The 16,949-nt window shown below is 47.0% G+C and overlaps 1 protein-coding gene across 3 annotated transcripts in view; it reads left to right on the top strand.

The window, feature by feature from the left end:
- Positions 1-16,949, top strand: part of LOC146772924 (protein S100-A11-like) — a 43,492-nt gene that overhangs the window by 14,745 nt on the left and 11,798 nt on the right. The gene's annotated exons all lie outside the window — the stretch shown is intronic.

Raw genomic sequence — 16,949 nt, 5'->3', positions numbered from 1 at the left:
CAAGGGCTGGTAATATAATTATCGCCGCTTTTGCGTCCCTTTTCGGCGAAAAGCGGCGATAATTAATATATTGCATTATTTGCAAGGACACGCTAGTGCGTTTCCTTGATTCAGCTCCCGTTTTGTTCATGCCTCGCTTTCTGATGCAAAGGAGTGCCTGACAAAACACCATGGGAAAATATCGCTACCTCGGCTTCGTGATATCAAGGAGGGGTAGCAATATTTTAAATCCTGTTAACTATGCCTTAACGCATTAGTTTAACGTCTGTTAAATTCCTGACTAAGGCATAGCTAACATGGGAGGTGGATTATGGTGATACGACCCTGTGGTCGTATCAGCAAGGCATTCTCCGTTATGGGGTCAACATCGCTGGAAAACAAGCGATGTTGGTCCATTTCCTGGTTAGCGCTGGAATTTTATCTTCCTGGAGTAACGCAACGCGCTAACTGGACGAATTCCAGCGATATTGATAAAAGCGCTAAGCACGCTTTGCGATATTTATCGCCGTCTGTTGCTGATATGCCCCCTAGTTCGCATAACGCCGCAGTCTCAGGTTTTTACAGGGGGGGCACCATGCATTCGTTCGGGGGGGGGGGGGGGTGGTACCGTTTCAGACGCCTGGCAACTCTCGCCAGGGGCACGCCTCCCGCATCCTAGCCTGCACATTTCTTTGAACATCTACCCACAGGTTTATTTTTTTTTGGGGGGGGGGGCAGTCTCTTGAACCTTCCGTCCAAATTGTTTTCTGGTCGTTGCTGTAGTACAGACACGTCACCTTTCGGCCTTTTCAGAGCGATTGAAGGTGGGGAGGCGTGACGTGGGTAGCGCACTGAGTGGTAAAGAGGCGGATGGCTGAACATTGAGACTTGACGGGTTGGATTTTTGTTAAATATATTTCTTAGGAGATCTCGGGATCGGTCAACGCGTGGGGCGTTTGTAGCACACAACGTGCAAGTAAAGCGGCCTCCAGGCGCTAGCCGTCGCTGCGATTGCAGTAGATGTGCTGAGGAAGGATATTACAAAATGAACTTCTGAGTCACTTTGTCGGTTCAACGTTCTTTCGCCTACAGTTGGAGCCAGGGGTGTTGCAAGTTCTTGGCAGCAGCGCTGTGATGGGGATCACGTATAGCGCAATCTTCCGGTTGTCATTCTGCGGCCTTTTGCCGTACAGGGGGTATGCCTACTTTAGAGGGTCAGTTTTGGGGGGCGTGCGTTCTGTTTGCTCCTGCAGGGACACATAGTACTAGATTTGTAGAAATAGATGTATAAAACAGTGCTTTGTGGATCTATTTCAGTAATTAGTACCGTACGTCGCTTCAGGGATTAATTTGCATGCTTCGTAGGTTATAACTAATGGCCGCAGTTGTGTAGCTTCAGAGGTGCAAGTCAAAAGCATGGCAAACGTTGTGTCTTTTATCCCCAACTGTAAAACAGCTTGGTTGGTCAAGGCACCTGCTGCGGAATCTCTACCGGCAGTCTGTAGGTTGCAGATTTCTAACACAACCTTGTATGGCCAGGTCGGCCTTTCATCCTTCCAGTGTCAATTAAATCCCATTAGTCATACATTCGAGATAGATTGAAGAAACCTCCAGAACCTGAGCGCAAAGTCGTGTGGTACAGCCATTTTTCTAATAATAAAATAAAATTTTACCCTCTAAGACAGGGGTTTTCAAACTGTGGGGCGCGACCCCCAGGGGGGGCGTGGAGCGATGTAAAGGGGGTCACGCATTCCCAAGCACACTTCTGCCGAGGCCCAAGGGATTCAGCCCCCCTCTTCCTCCATCCTGTGTCTCAGCCCAGGCTGCTGCAGTGCAACTCGAGCTGCTGGAGGCTCAGCTGGGCAGTGTCTAGAGTCTTATCGCCGGCACGCCCGTCAGAGTTTTTCACAGGTCTTTAAAGACCATTTGCATATTTGCATGCCTTTGTGAACCGGTTACAAAGGCTTAGTGTCCCCCCCCCCTTCCAGTACCCCCTGGGTCCTCACTCTGCCTATTCCTTACATTTGTATTTTAGATTTACTGCTGTAGTGTGAGAATGCATTTAATAAAAAGGAATATAAAGTAGGGTTGCCAAAAGAAAAATGCGAGCCATGTGTTATTTAAAGAGCCTACAAAGACCTTCTCTTGACACCTAATAGACTTATAAATAAAAAAGTATGTATTCATTCGTTATGTGACTTTTCTGTCTTTGTTCTCTTTAATTATCAGTCATGGATCAGTGCGGCAGACCTAGAACACAATTAAAAGTGCTTTCTATTTATATTTGCTGTTCAAAATATGCACAGATACGTGCTTAAAATACTGTTTTAGGTGATTGCTTATTTTTGTACCAACTGGGCCATCAAAATAATCTACTGGCTACCCTAACCATAGGACTGGAAGTTTGTTGCAGGATCAGCACATTATTTATTTCCTCCACCCTCGATCCCAGATTGATGCCATAATAGCAATAGTTGAACTTAGATCTTAAACCCTACGCTGCCTCCAATAACATGCTGAGTTACTTCAAGTGCCTGGGAATAAACCCTGCATTCAGACAACTCACTCATCATTCTCGCCCTTCTCTTTCACGCTTACCCTGCACTCACAGCATTCACAATGCACTCACACTGATTACCATGCACTCACACCATTCACCTGCTCACCCTGCACTCACAGTGATCACTCTGCACACAATGCACTTGCGCTGTTCACCCTATACCTCACCCTGCAGTCACACAAGCACACTACTCACCCTGCACTCATGTGACACTTCACTCACCTGTCCCACTCACTGCTCAATATGCAACTCACTCAAACAAGCCCATCAGCAATCATACATTCAATCGTCCCATTCTGAACTTGCATCCACACTCAAATTTGTACGGCCACCTCACTCACCCTGCAGTCACTCCTCTCACCCTACTCTCACACTGTTGCATCTCTCACCGTGCACTCACCTGGGCACTCTTGTCACCCACACAGTGCAGAGGGTTAAGGTGCCTGCTACAAAGAATATGTACCATGCCAATCACAGAAATGAGTGTGAATAAAGTATGAGTAGCGCTATAAAAAATGAAATGTTTGTCAGAAAGCTGCTATAGAGAGATGAAGTGCATTGTTGGTGAGTGGTTGTGAGGGAATTCATGGAGAAGGAAACGGGGGTGGGGCACCAAAAAAGACTGTTGCACAGTGTGTAACCAGTGTTAGGGCCAGCCGTGGCTAGGAGTGTTAGCCCCCACCCCCCGAAGTTCTGATCTAGTGGCTCCCCTACTTCTCCCTATTATTATTATTTACATTTGTAGTGTGCTACTGTTACCAAAAGATGTCCTGCGGCTAATAACCATCTGCTGCCGGAAGGACAATGAGAAACACACAGAAGGAGAAGGAGAACCAGCCAAATGGGGTGACCTACAGAGCATAGAGCCAGGTTTTTATATCTTCCTAAAGCATAATAGATTCTTGGTGGAGCGAAGCAAAGGAGGGTGCAAGTTCCATAACTGCGCGGCCTGCACCAAAACAGCGTGACAGACAACTCATGCCTTCTTGAATTAGGGAACAAAAAGCAGATTGGCACAGGCCGAGAGGAGCATACGGGCCCGACCCATATGCTTGGTGAGGAGCGATGAGAGAGGACAGCAAGGGAGTGAGAGAGTTAGATTGAAGAGGTCAGGGATGAGGAGAAATGTGAAGTGCCGAAGAGAAGTGTGGACACGCAAAAAGTAAGTGTGAGTCAAAGGTGAGTGCTTCTGTTAGAACAAAGGGTAGATGTGAAAGATGAATGGGGGGACTGGAGAGGTGTAAGATACAAATAGACAAAAATTTGAATGGAGAGACGAGGTGAATGAGAAGTGCTGAGGGGCACGGGAGGTGACGGGGCCAAAGAGGCCATGAGATAAATACGAGAGACTGTCCGAGATGAGGGCAGTGAAAAGACAGAATGGCAAGAGGCGATTAAAGGTGAAGTGAGAGGTTGAATGGGGAGAGTTCAGAAGTTGTAAAAAGGGGTGACAGAAAATGGCCTGCAAAGTGAGAGAGGGATCCGGGTTTGGGAGAGGAGAGAGGGATGGAAGGGAGGGAGTGAGTCAGTGAGAGGAAAGCTTCATGGATAAACTGCCTAACTCTGCACAAAACCGCCAGGGTTTTAAGGGACCCCTGCTTCTCCCGGCCCGGGCCAGGTGAGCTTCTAATGTGGCAGCACGTATTCCTGCGGAGTGGAAGCCCCTTCACAAAGGTTGACTAGAAATCTTTCTGATGTTAATTGCTGTATTTTGGTTATAAACAGGTACTGATGGGGTGGAATCTTTTCTCTGTGTTACTGTGTGCAAAAAATTAATTTCATAATAATGAAGCAATGCTATCCCAAAATACGCTGCATCACATAACATCATTTACATTTTCTTCCCACACAATTTAGTCAAACCTGTCGCGTAATTTGGTCCTCACCTGCCTCATATTTCCAGTAGCCCTGCCCACAGGTTTAGACATTTTTGTCAGGAGGGGGTCCTTACACCTCAAAATGTTGACAAGGGGGTCTCGGCATCCAAAAGTTTGAAGACCTCTGCTCTAAGAGTGAAATTCGTGAACCATTTTTAGGCGAGAATGCCGTCGTCAGGCTGGGGCACATCGACAAAATGTGACGACCGAGAGAGGCAGTGGTGGCAAAGGACCCCGAGGTGCTGGGCGAGGAGGGGGGCGAGTTCCAGGGGGCCTCTAGCATAGTACCCTGGCCTGAGTGTGAGAGGAGGGGGCGGGCTTCAAATTTCGTTAGTGTCTGACTAATGGACGCACACTACTATATCGTCTGTGCTTAGGCAGGGACGAGGGAAGAGCTTGGAGTCGAGTCAAGTGAACTGCAGTAACCTAGGCCACAGTGATGATGGGTCCATGGACCGAGTGGGAGGAGCTTAGGGGTCACAAAAGACAGGGAAGCTTTTGGTCCATCGAGAGAGTAAGGGTGACAGGCCATCTAGAACTTACTCTCGGGGCATTCTTTCAAACATTGACTGACAAAGCGCCTAGAGGCAGTTCAATCCAAGGCGTTTGTAATCGGATGCCCGTGTCTTTATCCTTAGTGTGATTTGAGGAGCTATGCACATCATTTTGTAAAAGCGTCAAATAAAACAAGATCTGAATCGAACTTAATTGCCGCAGACTGTCTATCCAGGATAACGACACTGCTGCTGTAGACTGGCCAAGGGGTCGTCACAGGTGCTGCATCCGCGCGGTGCTTGGCAGGTGAGCTAACGAAGTCAAGACCCCCAAGCACCCCATTCGTCATGAGGTACCGCGGCCACCAATGACCTTTCTCCCACCCTCTTTCAAAGAGGGTGCCTTGAGGCTTCCTTTCAAAAGTTTCCAAGCTTGACCTTTCGAACCCTTCTTGAGGGCAGGAACAAAGTTAACTTGATTAAATGCGCCCGCCATACATACCCTCTGCAGTTTACCTCACTTGCCCTTCCCCAAAAATCTCGGCATAAAACAGGAGTCTCGGGAAACCGGGGTGGGACAAGGTGTCAACCCAGCCCTGTCCCTAGCTATCAACGATGCCACCTCTGCTGTGCTTGTCATTTTGGCCAATTGCCTGGTGCGTCCTTTGGAAACAGGGCAGAGGGAGTAGAGATTCTGAAAGATTAAATAATGGTAATTAATTTTCCCCGTTGAAGCGGAGGCCATTTAATTTTAGTTGAGGACAGTTTCAATAAAGTCATTTTTGGCTTAAAGTAGGGAGTCCACTGAATCGGGGTTGCTGGTATGTGAATATATATGCGGAAGGTTGTAAGGGCAGCACATTTTCAGAAGTCTTAGATGCCCCTAGTTGGAAGGGGGATCTCTTGATTCCAAACATGATAGACCCCTACACATGGCACACGAGGGATGCTAGGAGTCTCTTGCAATTTCTTAATCCGTTGCATGCATTATGATCCAGTTGTTTTTGCCCTTGAACTGTTACAATGATACACATTTTGTTCAGTTTTCTATGAGTCAGATGCTGTGCATACACCTTCCATTAGCAGTTACTGACGCCGCCAGCAGACACTGAATGGGGTGATTCAGCTGCCATCTTGAGGGAATTGGAAAGATTGGGAGTGTGGGCGGGAGCTGCCTTGCTCCACGCTGAGCTGTACAAGGCGGTGAAACGTGTTGCGGCACCTCCGCCTTCAAGGGCGTGGCAGGCGATGCTGAGACAAGTCCAGGCACCGAGGCAGGCGGGGAACTGGTCTGGTTAAAACTCCCATCTCACCTTGGCTAGCCCCAAGGCGGGGATCGTTATGTTTGAGGATGAAATAGCTGTCTCTAAGTCCTTCCCTAAAAGTATGTCAATTGGGCCGAACTTAAGTTAGTGACTGGTACTATACGTTTGCTCTAGATACTGCTGTCTTTACGGGGCTGCTACTAGTCAAAATTGTAACAACAAGCATTTGCAATGCAATAGGTCTCGCATTTACGTGAGTTTGAGCTATTGACATTGCAAATAACTATGCATTTATTTTTGTTTTCGTTTTAAAAACATAAATAAAAGGCTTTGTCATTTACAATGCCAATAGCTTATACTCGTTTAACTGCGAGACCTATTGCATTGCAAATGCTTGTTTGCAGTGGAGTGATTATTTAAAAGTAAAAAAGTGTTCCAAAGCCATACGTACTCCACGTGGTGGTGGTGTGGCTCTCTCAAAGGCTTCAGACGGTATGTAAATAGTTCTTCAAGTTGGATACTATCCATGCAAATTGAATAACTTGTGATCACCATGGCATCTCACCAGCGAGTATCTAGGTAAATTAATAAATATACCCTTAAGACATGTTTGCTCAGTAAACCACGAGTGAAATTCATGTGACTGACCACACTGTTGTTTTGCTATACCTAGAAAAAACCACCACCTCATCACAGAAATGTTGACATGATTTTGAACTGCGTCCTAGGGCTCCTATTCCAACTGCAGAGGTATGATCAGTCCCTACGATGCAATAGTCGGAATCCTGTATGTGCGAGTGTCAGACGGGAAGTGAGAAACCCAGCGCTCGCGGCTAATTAGTTAAACTACGTGCGTCTAACCTGCACGCCGTGGGATGACGGACGTGGCACGGCCGAATAACAGCGGCATCATATGCATGGAGAAAAGACTATCCTAACTGGAAAAATGCAATGAATGCATTTCAGACTGTGAAAAATAAAGAATATATCACAATTCTATATTATTGAGTACAAGGGGACAAGTCCAATACTAAAAAGATGGCAGTAACTCAAAAGAAAACATTAAACCGTGCGTCCTAAAGTGCTCTATTTAAACACGCTTTCACATGAAACAAGGATGTGATAACAAGCAGGAAGTGGGATAAGGGAGGGGGTGGCAAATGGTGAGCACTTTCGCGGCCTCTTTGATGTCCTCAATGGCCGTGGCTCACTGAGGACATCAAAGCGGCCGCGAAAGTGATCAGGCAGTGCTTTTCAGGCTGCCAAATGGTGCGCGCGCCCGGCGCACTTGCACTGTATTTGGAGGCCTGAAAAGCACTAGTTTGCACTTCCAGATCCCCCTTTTACAAAAGCTCTCGCGAGAGCAGCGCTAAAGCGCTGGCTCAGGCGAGACCTAAAAATGGGCAATCGGTGCTGAAGCTGATCTCACTTAACATTTATCAAAGAGCGCTTTTTTAGGGGAGGCGCATTCACAAAGCGCGCCACCCTTTCCCACATCTCACTTATTAATAGTTTTGAGAGGTGGGGTGACTAGTATTTCAAACACATTGATTGTATGCTTTAAACTGCTTGCAGTTCCTAGGTTGTGTGGCAAGCCCACCCAAGGGTGGAATGCAAGTTCTTTCAAGCCAGTTCATGCGTTGCTTATCAGGGCTGTGTTAAACGAACAGCATTCCACCGTCCTGAGGCTTTTTTGTCGTTGTTTTATTTCCCCTTCTTTAACAAAAATGTAGCCTGGTTCCCTATTCAAATGTACCTGGAAGATTGAACTAATAGTAATCTGTATCACTACCTGAATTGGCTACCGTGAGTACCAGTCTGGGCATCTACCGTCTTTAAATTGATTGGAATGAATTTTAAAACTTTAGAAATCATATGGTAGCGTAGTGTATCAGTGGTTTGCATATATGGCAGAGACTGCCCTTAGCTTGCTGCTTTAAACATGTAGATAGTGATTGTGTGTTGAGTGAAGCGAAGGCGAGCATTATAGATGACCAGTATGTGGATGTGCTTACGACCCTTTAGGGAACATGGCATTGGGGGGTGGGAGACTTGGGGAGTATCCCACAAAGGCCTAAACAGCCACACCACTTAGTGCTTTTGAGGGAGAAACTCTGAAGTTCATCTAAACTTGCCCAAAGCCAGTTCAAATGTCCCCATTTTAGGCAGCGCTGCCTGTAAGGAATCGATCAATTATCCCAAAGGGCTATAGTAATTCCCTTTAAATGTGCCTGATCCAGGACACTCTTCATGGAATCCATGGATACACGATTTTGTTGTGTTTTTTTTTTTTTTAAATGTTGTCTTTAGGTCTTAAACTCTAGGTGGTTGGTGTGGGGTGAAGTCGTTTATTTATCCCATGGTGGTGTTAATAATCCAGATGTTTAGGAATATACTCTAAGCCTGGTTTGTTTAAGGCATTTCAGCTTTGTTTTTCAAATTTTTTTTTACAAGCCTGACTAAGAGGACATTATAAAAGATGAAAGCATACCTGCCAAGTTGAAGAACAACCTCAGTGTGAGGAGGGGGCGGGCCTTGAAGGGGCGAGGCCTCGTGCCGAGAAGTACCTATAGGCACTTTTGAACACCACCCTACCCCCCCCCCCCCCCATAAAAGCTTGTTGAGGGTGGTGCAAATTTCCTGGGGTGTTTTCACACCCCTTAATGAATGTAGGCAGTTCAAAGCGCGAGAAAACCACTAGTTACAGGTCGTCATCCTTGCCACCGTGTGCTATAGGCTCCTCACTGGGAGACTGTTTGTTGAGAGCCGATATCATGTGTCACACTGTGGCAGCACCGTGTGAGTTGGCAGGTATACGAAAGTTGTGAACTAGTTGCTCGTGCACACCTTTGGGTAAATAAATCACGTTTGCCTCTGCTCAGCGTTTTGGAAAGTTATGCCTTTGTCTTTCTCAAATGAACACGCTCCGCTGACGGCATTTGTATTTCGGAAACACACACGGCATTCACGGCTTTTAGTAGGTCTGTCTGTCTGTGGGTGACCTATAAATGTTTAAGAATAAAAAATTAGCTAGCATTCGCGCCAAGAATTTTCAATTCTATTAAGGACATGGAGGCGAGGATTATGCTTCTCTTTCTATTTATTGCTACTCACAGCAGCTAATGAACTTGTATTATGTAAAACAAAACTACATTTCCCATGATGCATGCACTACATCACTTCCTGCAATGACCCATAAGAGCCAGCAATACCGGAACCTGTCCTCTTTCTTTGCTTCGAACATTAAAGTCCAATAATATAATCAAAAGTCCAACAACAGCTTCCGACGTGGAAGAACCAGACCAGCTGGGAGGAACTTCAACTTCAAGCAGGATTACGTCTAATCCATCTTCTTTTTGGATCCTGAAAAAGCAGAGATCGAACAACCCGTAACTTCTGTGTAACCAGAATATATATGCAAAACGGGTGGGTAATGATTATAATACTGTAATGTAACCGGGTGGGATAATCCTCGCCACCGTGTCCTTAATAGAATTGAAAATTCTTGGCGCGAATGCTAGCTAATTTTTTATTCTATTACAGGACCGGAGGCTTCGTATTATGCTAGTTTAACGCTGATTAAAGACCACAGAGGATATGTCACCCACCGGTTTATAATAAAACTGTTTAAATGTTGACTCAGGCGACCAGTCTGCAGAATGCATGATATCCTGTACAGTAGAACCCAACATGAAGGTCTTATAGGCCATGGCGCCTCGAACAGAATGTGCACCAAAGACTTGAGTATCAATACTTGCTTCCTGCATAACATTTTTTTAACCATCTGGCTATAGTAGCCGCTGTGACAGGTTTGTAAGGTTTCTGCAAGGCAATCAATAATTGTACCACACCATCAGGCCTAGTAGGCCTGGTACATTCTTCATAGGCCTTAAGACATTGAGCCACACAAAGTTTAGCATTGTCAGGAAAAGCATGATAATCTACGCTGCGTGACATGGTTTTAGTTCTAGAAGTGATATTTAAAGAAACTCCCTCCGGAGTAAATACTCTACCTGTAATATCTAGAGCCTTAACATCAGAACATCTACAAGCCGCCAGGCATAGCAACATGGCCAATTTGGTTGATAATTGTTTCCTAGACAACATGTTGTTGGGCCATCGGTTAAACAGGGAAAGAACCAGCGAGACATCCCACAAGGAAGAATATTTCGGCTTAGGTGGATTAGCTACTCTGATACCCTTTAAGTGTTTACATACTAGAGGATGCATCCCGACTGGTTTGCCATCAACCGGAGAGTGGCCCGCCGATGGGCTGAACGGAAATTGTTAACAGAGCGATACGCTAAACCTTCAGAAGCTTTTTCGGACAGGAAGCTTACAATGAAGGGTAAATCTGCCCCCACGGGATCCACATGTTGTCCCATGCACCAACGAACCCAGCACCCCCAGGCTGAAGAATACCGCTTCCTGGTAGAGGGGGCCCATGTTTGGTTGATGAAGCTTGTTCCGAAAACCCTGGCATTTGCCAACGCTGCTGGAAAGTCTCCAGGCCATCCGAGACAGCTGCCCCGATAGTACCATCGGGTGCATCTCTCCATGAGGGTCCTGGAGCATCGTCGAGGACCATGGGATCCTCCTGGGGAAGTCGCAACTCGCCTCCAGCAGTAATGGGAACCAAGGCTGCGACTTCCACAAGGGAGTCACCAATATCACCTCCGCCTTCAGGCACATCACATGTGTGAACACGCGAGGAATGAGAATGAAGGGTGGTAACGCATAATTCAAACTCTGGGTCCAATCCTGTGAAAAGGCATCTGTCGCTAGAGCTAATGGGTCCGGCCTCCAGCTGAAAAACGTTGTCATTTGGCGATTCAATCTGGAGGCAAACAGGTTGATCTCGCAAAGACCCCATATCCCCTGCAACCACTGAACTACCTGTGGGTGAAGCTGCCAGTCGCTGTAGTCCTTGAGGTGGCGTGAGTTCCAATCGCCACTACATTCGACTGACCCGGAATGTATTCGGCTATGACCGAAATCTGATGACTCAGGCAATAATGCCAGAAGTCCTTCGCTATCTCTACCAGCATTGAGGACCTCGTGCCCCTCAGTTTGTTTATGTATCGGACCGCCGATATGTTGTCCATCCGAAGAAGGATGCAACACGAGGCCTTTTTGGGAGATAGGGTCCTGATCGCAAATGACCCTGCAAGGAGTTATAGACAATTGATGTGTAGACTTAACTCGTGTAGAGACCAACGTCCCCCTGTAGAAATATTTCCGCAGCGCGCTCCCCAGCCCCAACGACTGGCGTCGGATTCTATGACCACTTCTGGTAAGGAGCCGAAAATTGCTCTGCCGTTCTACGCTTCCACGTGGGCAAGCCACCACTATCTCTTCCTGCACCTCTGGGGAAAGAGGAACGAAGTCCGTGTAGGACAGACCCTTCTGTAAGTGTTGAATCATGAGTCGCTGAAGGGCCCTGTAGTGTAGGGGTCCCGGAAATATTGCTTGAATGGACGACGCGAGAAGTCCTACTATCCGGGCAATCACCGTGAGAGACACCATCTGCTTGGCTAACAGGGAGCGGAGCTCCTTTTTGATATCCCGAAGTTTGGAACGTGGAAGACTGAACGGGCCGTCTGAGAATTTATGACGAACCCCAAAAAAATCTATCATCTGCGTGGGGCACAGAACCGATTTGGGTTCGTTGATCACAAACCCCAGGTTCTGTAAGATACGAATGGTCATGCGCAACTGCTGAGCTGCCAGCGTCGGAGACTGCTCCATGATGAGCATGTCGTCTAGATAGACAATAATGCGAACCCCTTGTTCCCTGAGGTAAGCAACTACGGGTTTCAGAACCTTGGTGAAGAACCACGGTGCCGAGGAAAGTCCGAAAGGAAGGACCAAATATTCGTACCACCGGTTCCGCCATTGAAATTGAAGGAATCGACGATGTGGACGAAATATGGGGACGGACAGATAGGTTGGTCCGTCTGGACCTGAAGGACGCCTATCTCCCTGCTTCAGAAGGTCCGCCAAAAGATGAATTCCCTCCATCTTGAAGTGCTTGTAAGTCATGTACTGGTTGAAGTCTTTCAAGTTGAATACCAACCTGTAACCACCGCCTTTCTTCTGCAACAGAAAAATATTGCTGCAGAAACCGCGAGGGCCCTCGTCGCAAGGTGCTATTGCGTGTTTCCGCAGCAATCCTTCTATTTCTGAATCTATGAAATCGCACTCTAGTCGGGAAAAAGAAAGCTGTCTGGGCCGATGAACCCGATAGGGAGTCTGGAAGAAGTCTAGATGAAACTCCCGAACTGTTTGCAAAACCCAGGCATCCTGCGATAGTTGAAACCAATTGTGATAAAAATATTGAGTACGTCCCCCCAAGGGTAGAAGGAATAGATCCGGGGCACTCACCTGTAGATTCGGTGTTCTGGAAACCTCCCCGGTAGGAGCCTCTGTTGAAGCATCGCTTGTTGGGGTAGAAGGTACCTCCGCGGGTAGAGTCCCACTCTCCCCTGCCGCGACCGAAGTCTCCTCGCTGAGGACCTTGTGAGTACTGACGGCCAAACAAGTTTCCGCGGCCTCGTCTGGCCCTGTTGAAAACCCCAGCCTGAAACTCGTTTAATACCAGATTGCGCCTTATCCAAGGTCGTGAACGTGCCTACGTATTTGGCCACATCTTTGACAAAACAGTCGCCAAAAAGGTTCCCGTCTGCCAAAGGTCCAGGCTCTGCTCCTGCCAATTCAGTCAGGTTAGAATCCATTCGCATGAGTATCGATTTGCGCTGTTCCGTGGAAATGGCGCAGTTGGCATTACCTAAGAGGCATATGGCTCTCTGGGTCCAACCCACTAAGACATGGGAGTCTATGGTGGTCCCTGATTCTTGTGCCTCAAGAGCCATCTCCAAAATCTTGGCCAGAGGGCCGACAACATCCAAAAGCTTATCCTGGCATCCTCGCCAGGCGCGATCTATACCCTTCTTTGGGTCCTTTGCAAACTTTTTGAGGAAAGTCAGAAGGCTGGAATCTATTTCGGGGGTTTCCGCTAATTTGTCAAATGTCCGGACTGGGGCATTCTGAACGCAGCCTGTTGCGCGCACCTCCTTGTCAAAACTCTTGCGGAGTTTGGCATGCAAGTACGCCGCTACTTTGGGCGCGGGAAGCCAATCTGATGACCTGGGATGGACAATGTCAGCGGGGTTGAACGTAAAAGGAGAAGGGGTGGTCTGTGGAGTTTCCACATTCTTGACCTTCTTGGTTTTCTTTTTAGGCGGGGAATCATCTGGAGTATCAGTGTCGGTAGTACCAGGATCTGTATCGGTATCTTGAACCGTATCCTTCTCAGTGTCAGGACGAGGCAGTGAAGAATAAGAGGCAGAGTGGGGCCAAGTTTTAGGCTGCGAGCCTTCTGAGAGAACACCTGCCGGGGCAGTGAAGCCATGACGCTTCGCAAATTTCTCCAATTGTTTGGTTATAGGTTTCAATGCAGTAGCTAGCGCTGGCTGCACAGTTCCTGGAACTGCTTTCTACAGGGCCTTGTTGACCGACTCCTGGACTGAGGCGTCCAGGGCCTCAACAATGTTCTCTTCGATGGAAGGGGTACCCACTTCCTCTTCATACAGGGTGTCATCCTCCTCATAATTGACCCAATTTTCCATTGCTGAGCCAAATTTGTAAATGTACCTGGTCAGAAGGAAGGAGGAGTAAGGGGGGGGAGCCAACCCACAGCACAAAGCAGAAGGAAAGGTACCTAGCTCCTCAGCAAAGCTGTTTCACCAATTATTCCAGCCCACAGGGCGTAGTGGAGTCAAATAGAGCCAATATGTCCAAGGAGGTGTGCTCCCTCCAGGCCCTGATCTATTTTGCAGCCAGCCAGGCGTAATCGATGCTCTGTGACCAAAAACCCCGGTGAAATTAGCCAAAAACGAAAGAAAAACGGGCAGTAGCGACGTGTGTAGCCCAATCCTACAATATAGCCCAATTGGGCTACACACGTGGAAACTGGACCAAAAAACGAAATTAATCGGCTCCAAAGCGCACCGGCTGATTAGGGAAGCCTCGCGCCATAAAGTCACTCTGGGATACCCCGCCGAAGGCGGAGCGATACCGGGATCCCTGCTATGCAAATTGGTAACACGCGCACAAGACGCGCTGCTAAGGAGTCTGGTGTCCTTAAATTCCCTTTGATGCACAAACGCTTTAGAGCGCAATCAATGGAGCGGGCAGAACGCCTGGCAAGATCCTTACTGAGGGCGCGAACACGCGCTATCAACCCTGCTAATGAGCTCCACCGGGCCGCCTGAACTGCAAGCAATCTGTCTCAGCGGAAATGTCACAGTGCCCCACAGGGCATGCCATCAACGCGCGAAGCAAGCGTATTCACATTAAGTACCAAACAGAATTAGCGTATGCTGTAGTGTCAGAGAAACATTTAATCAATTGTAAGCCACATAAAATCTAGAGCACTTAACTGTCTGCGTGAGCAGCAAAGAAAGAGGACAGGTTCCGGTATTGCTGGCTCTTATGGGGCATTGCAGGAAGTGATGTAGTGCATGCATCATGGGAAATGTAGTTTTGTTTTACATAATACAAGTTTTCATTGGCTGCTGTGAGTAGCAATAAATAGAAAGAGAAGCATAATACGAAGTCTCCGGTCCTGTAATAGAATCCGGCACCTAGACGCGTTTCCCTTTGAAAATCTGGAAAAAACGAGGCTGTGGGAGAGCTATCCTACTGAAAGACATAAACCCAGCCGCCGAAGGGGTTATAGCAGCAAAGCTGACCCAGGATCCAGACTGGGTTAGTTGCTTTATAAGGCTTTTCTGGGGTTCTTAATTAAAAAAAAACACAAAACTGTTGCAGGCAGGCCTGGTGGTGTTTGTAACTGCCACGGCCAGTTCTGATTTTTAATTTTTTTTTTTTAATGCCTGCCGAGATCAGTTTGCATTATGGGACTCGTAGTTTATATTTTAGGATTACAAGCGTGGGCCCAAAAAAGTCTAGCATGCGAAGTGCTGTCCATGTAGAAACACAAGACTGACTTAATTAAAAGGTCTCTCCAGTGGCTCCTATTTGTGTACTTTTTGTCGTGTTGAATTTTCTCCAGTATAAACTGTTCTTCTGTGTATCAGATTTATTCAGAAGTCCCTGACTCTGAAGGAAGTGGAGTCTATATTTCCTCAGTCCATAAAAGTAGAATCTATTTTGGTGCCACTGGCTGGGAGATCATCCTTGAACCCATATGATTGTGCTCCATCGGACCCATTCGACAAGAAGGTGGACGACTGTCTTCATAAATGTTTGGAGCTGCAAATCTGATGTTGAGGGCAGCTTCTTATGCTGCTTTCACATTAATCGTGGTTAAGGATTTCAAGTCTCTGATCATCTGCAGGAGAGTGAAGGAGGTCCTGACATGATTCAGATGAGCAGCAATCGCAAATTTGTACCAATCTATCTGCTGACATGATCAAAGTGGTGTCTAGCTCGGTGAATATGGTTAGGTTTTTCTCTTCAGAGATTGGGATGCTGACTTCTCTTATAAGGCCTCATTATAAAGATTCCATTTGACAGCAGGAAGCTCTTTGGAGGCCATCTGGATGAGATGTGGAAATCCTTAAAGGATAAGAAACATTCCTGGTCTAATTATGCATCTTTTCTGAAGAACTTCAAACCTTGCAACAGAGATGCTAGTGACTATTCCAAGAAGGAATCCAAGTCTTAGTGTACAAAACATCTCCAGTGCCAACCAAGAAAGTCGTTGAAAAGTGGGATCATCTAATCCGCTTTCCCGACTATTCCATCCTTCCATCTTGGAAGCAGTGGAAGGAAGGCTCAAGGAGCTTTCTAGACTTGGAGAAATAATGTTACAGATCAGGGGTGCCGAGCATCCTTCAGACGGCTACTTTATCCAGTTCGGCTAGCAGCCTTCTGAATCTGGGTGCATTCCTACTGCCTTCCCAGGGATCCCATAAAATGGAGGTGTTGTGGGTAGGGGTTTTGGCCTCCTTGCTCAAGAAGAAGAAAAACGTTCTGGTACCTCTAAAGTAATCGGGGTCATGGTGTATTCATCCCCTTTTTGGTTCTGGGGGTCCGCAGAGACAAGTGACCAGTATTGGACTTAGAGGCTCAATCGTTTGGTAAAGACCATTTATTTCTTATGGTAACTTTGCAACGCGCTATTCCTATGGTCTCTGACAAGGACTTTTTTTGGCAAAGAGATTTGCAGGATGTATACTTGCACATACCTCTTCATCAAGGCCATCAAAGGTCTCTGCACTTTTATGCTAGTGGGATTACTCTTCAGGTTCATCTGTTCGGGTTGAAATCAGTCCATGGGTATTTACAAAGATAATGGCTCCCTTACTAGCATTGCTGCATCAACAGGGACTCTGTGTTCAGTCCTATCTAAACAATTGCATTGTATTCAATTCCATCCCATCAAATGATGGGGCATGTGAACCAGGTCTTGCAGATGTTGATGGAGCATGGGTTTCTGATAAATCCCAAGACTTCTCGGCTGCTCCCAGAGTAAAATCGTGTTTTATAGGTGCAAGATTTCGTACGGACCATAGCATAGTTACTCTGCATGACAAAAGAGCTCTGAAAATTCAGTCTTATAAACTGAATCTGACGACGACTTGGCCTGGATAAGCGTGCAGGGGGCCTTTGCTGTAACATCCCAACAGATGTGTGTGTGTGAAATTAGGTTGTGGGGGGGATTGGCGGGGGTTTAGAGTGGTATGCAACAGGTCCAGGGTCTTTGACAATAGCTCAAAGCATCGGGTCATGTCAACTGGGGGGAGCT

The sequence above is a fragment of the Triturus cristatus genome, chromosome 12 (genome assembly GCF_964204655.1).
Source record: "Triturus cristatus chromosome 12, aTriCri1.1, whole genome shotgun sequence".
Taxonomy (NCBI): domain Eukaryota; kingdom Metazoa; phylum Chordata; class Amphibia; order Caudata; family Salamandridae; genus Triturus; species Triturus cristatus.
Note: the sequence above shows the minus strand (reverse complement) of the source record. Positions and strands in the feature narration are given on the sequence as shown.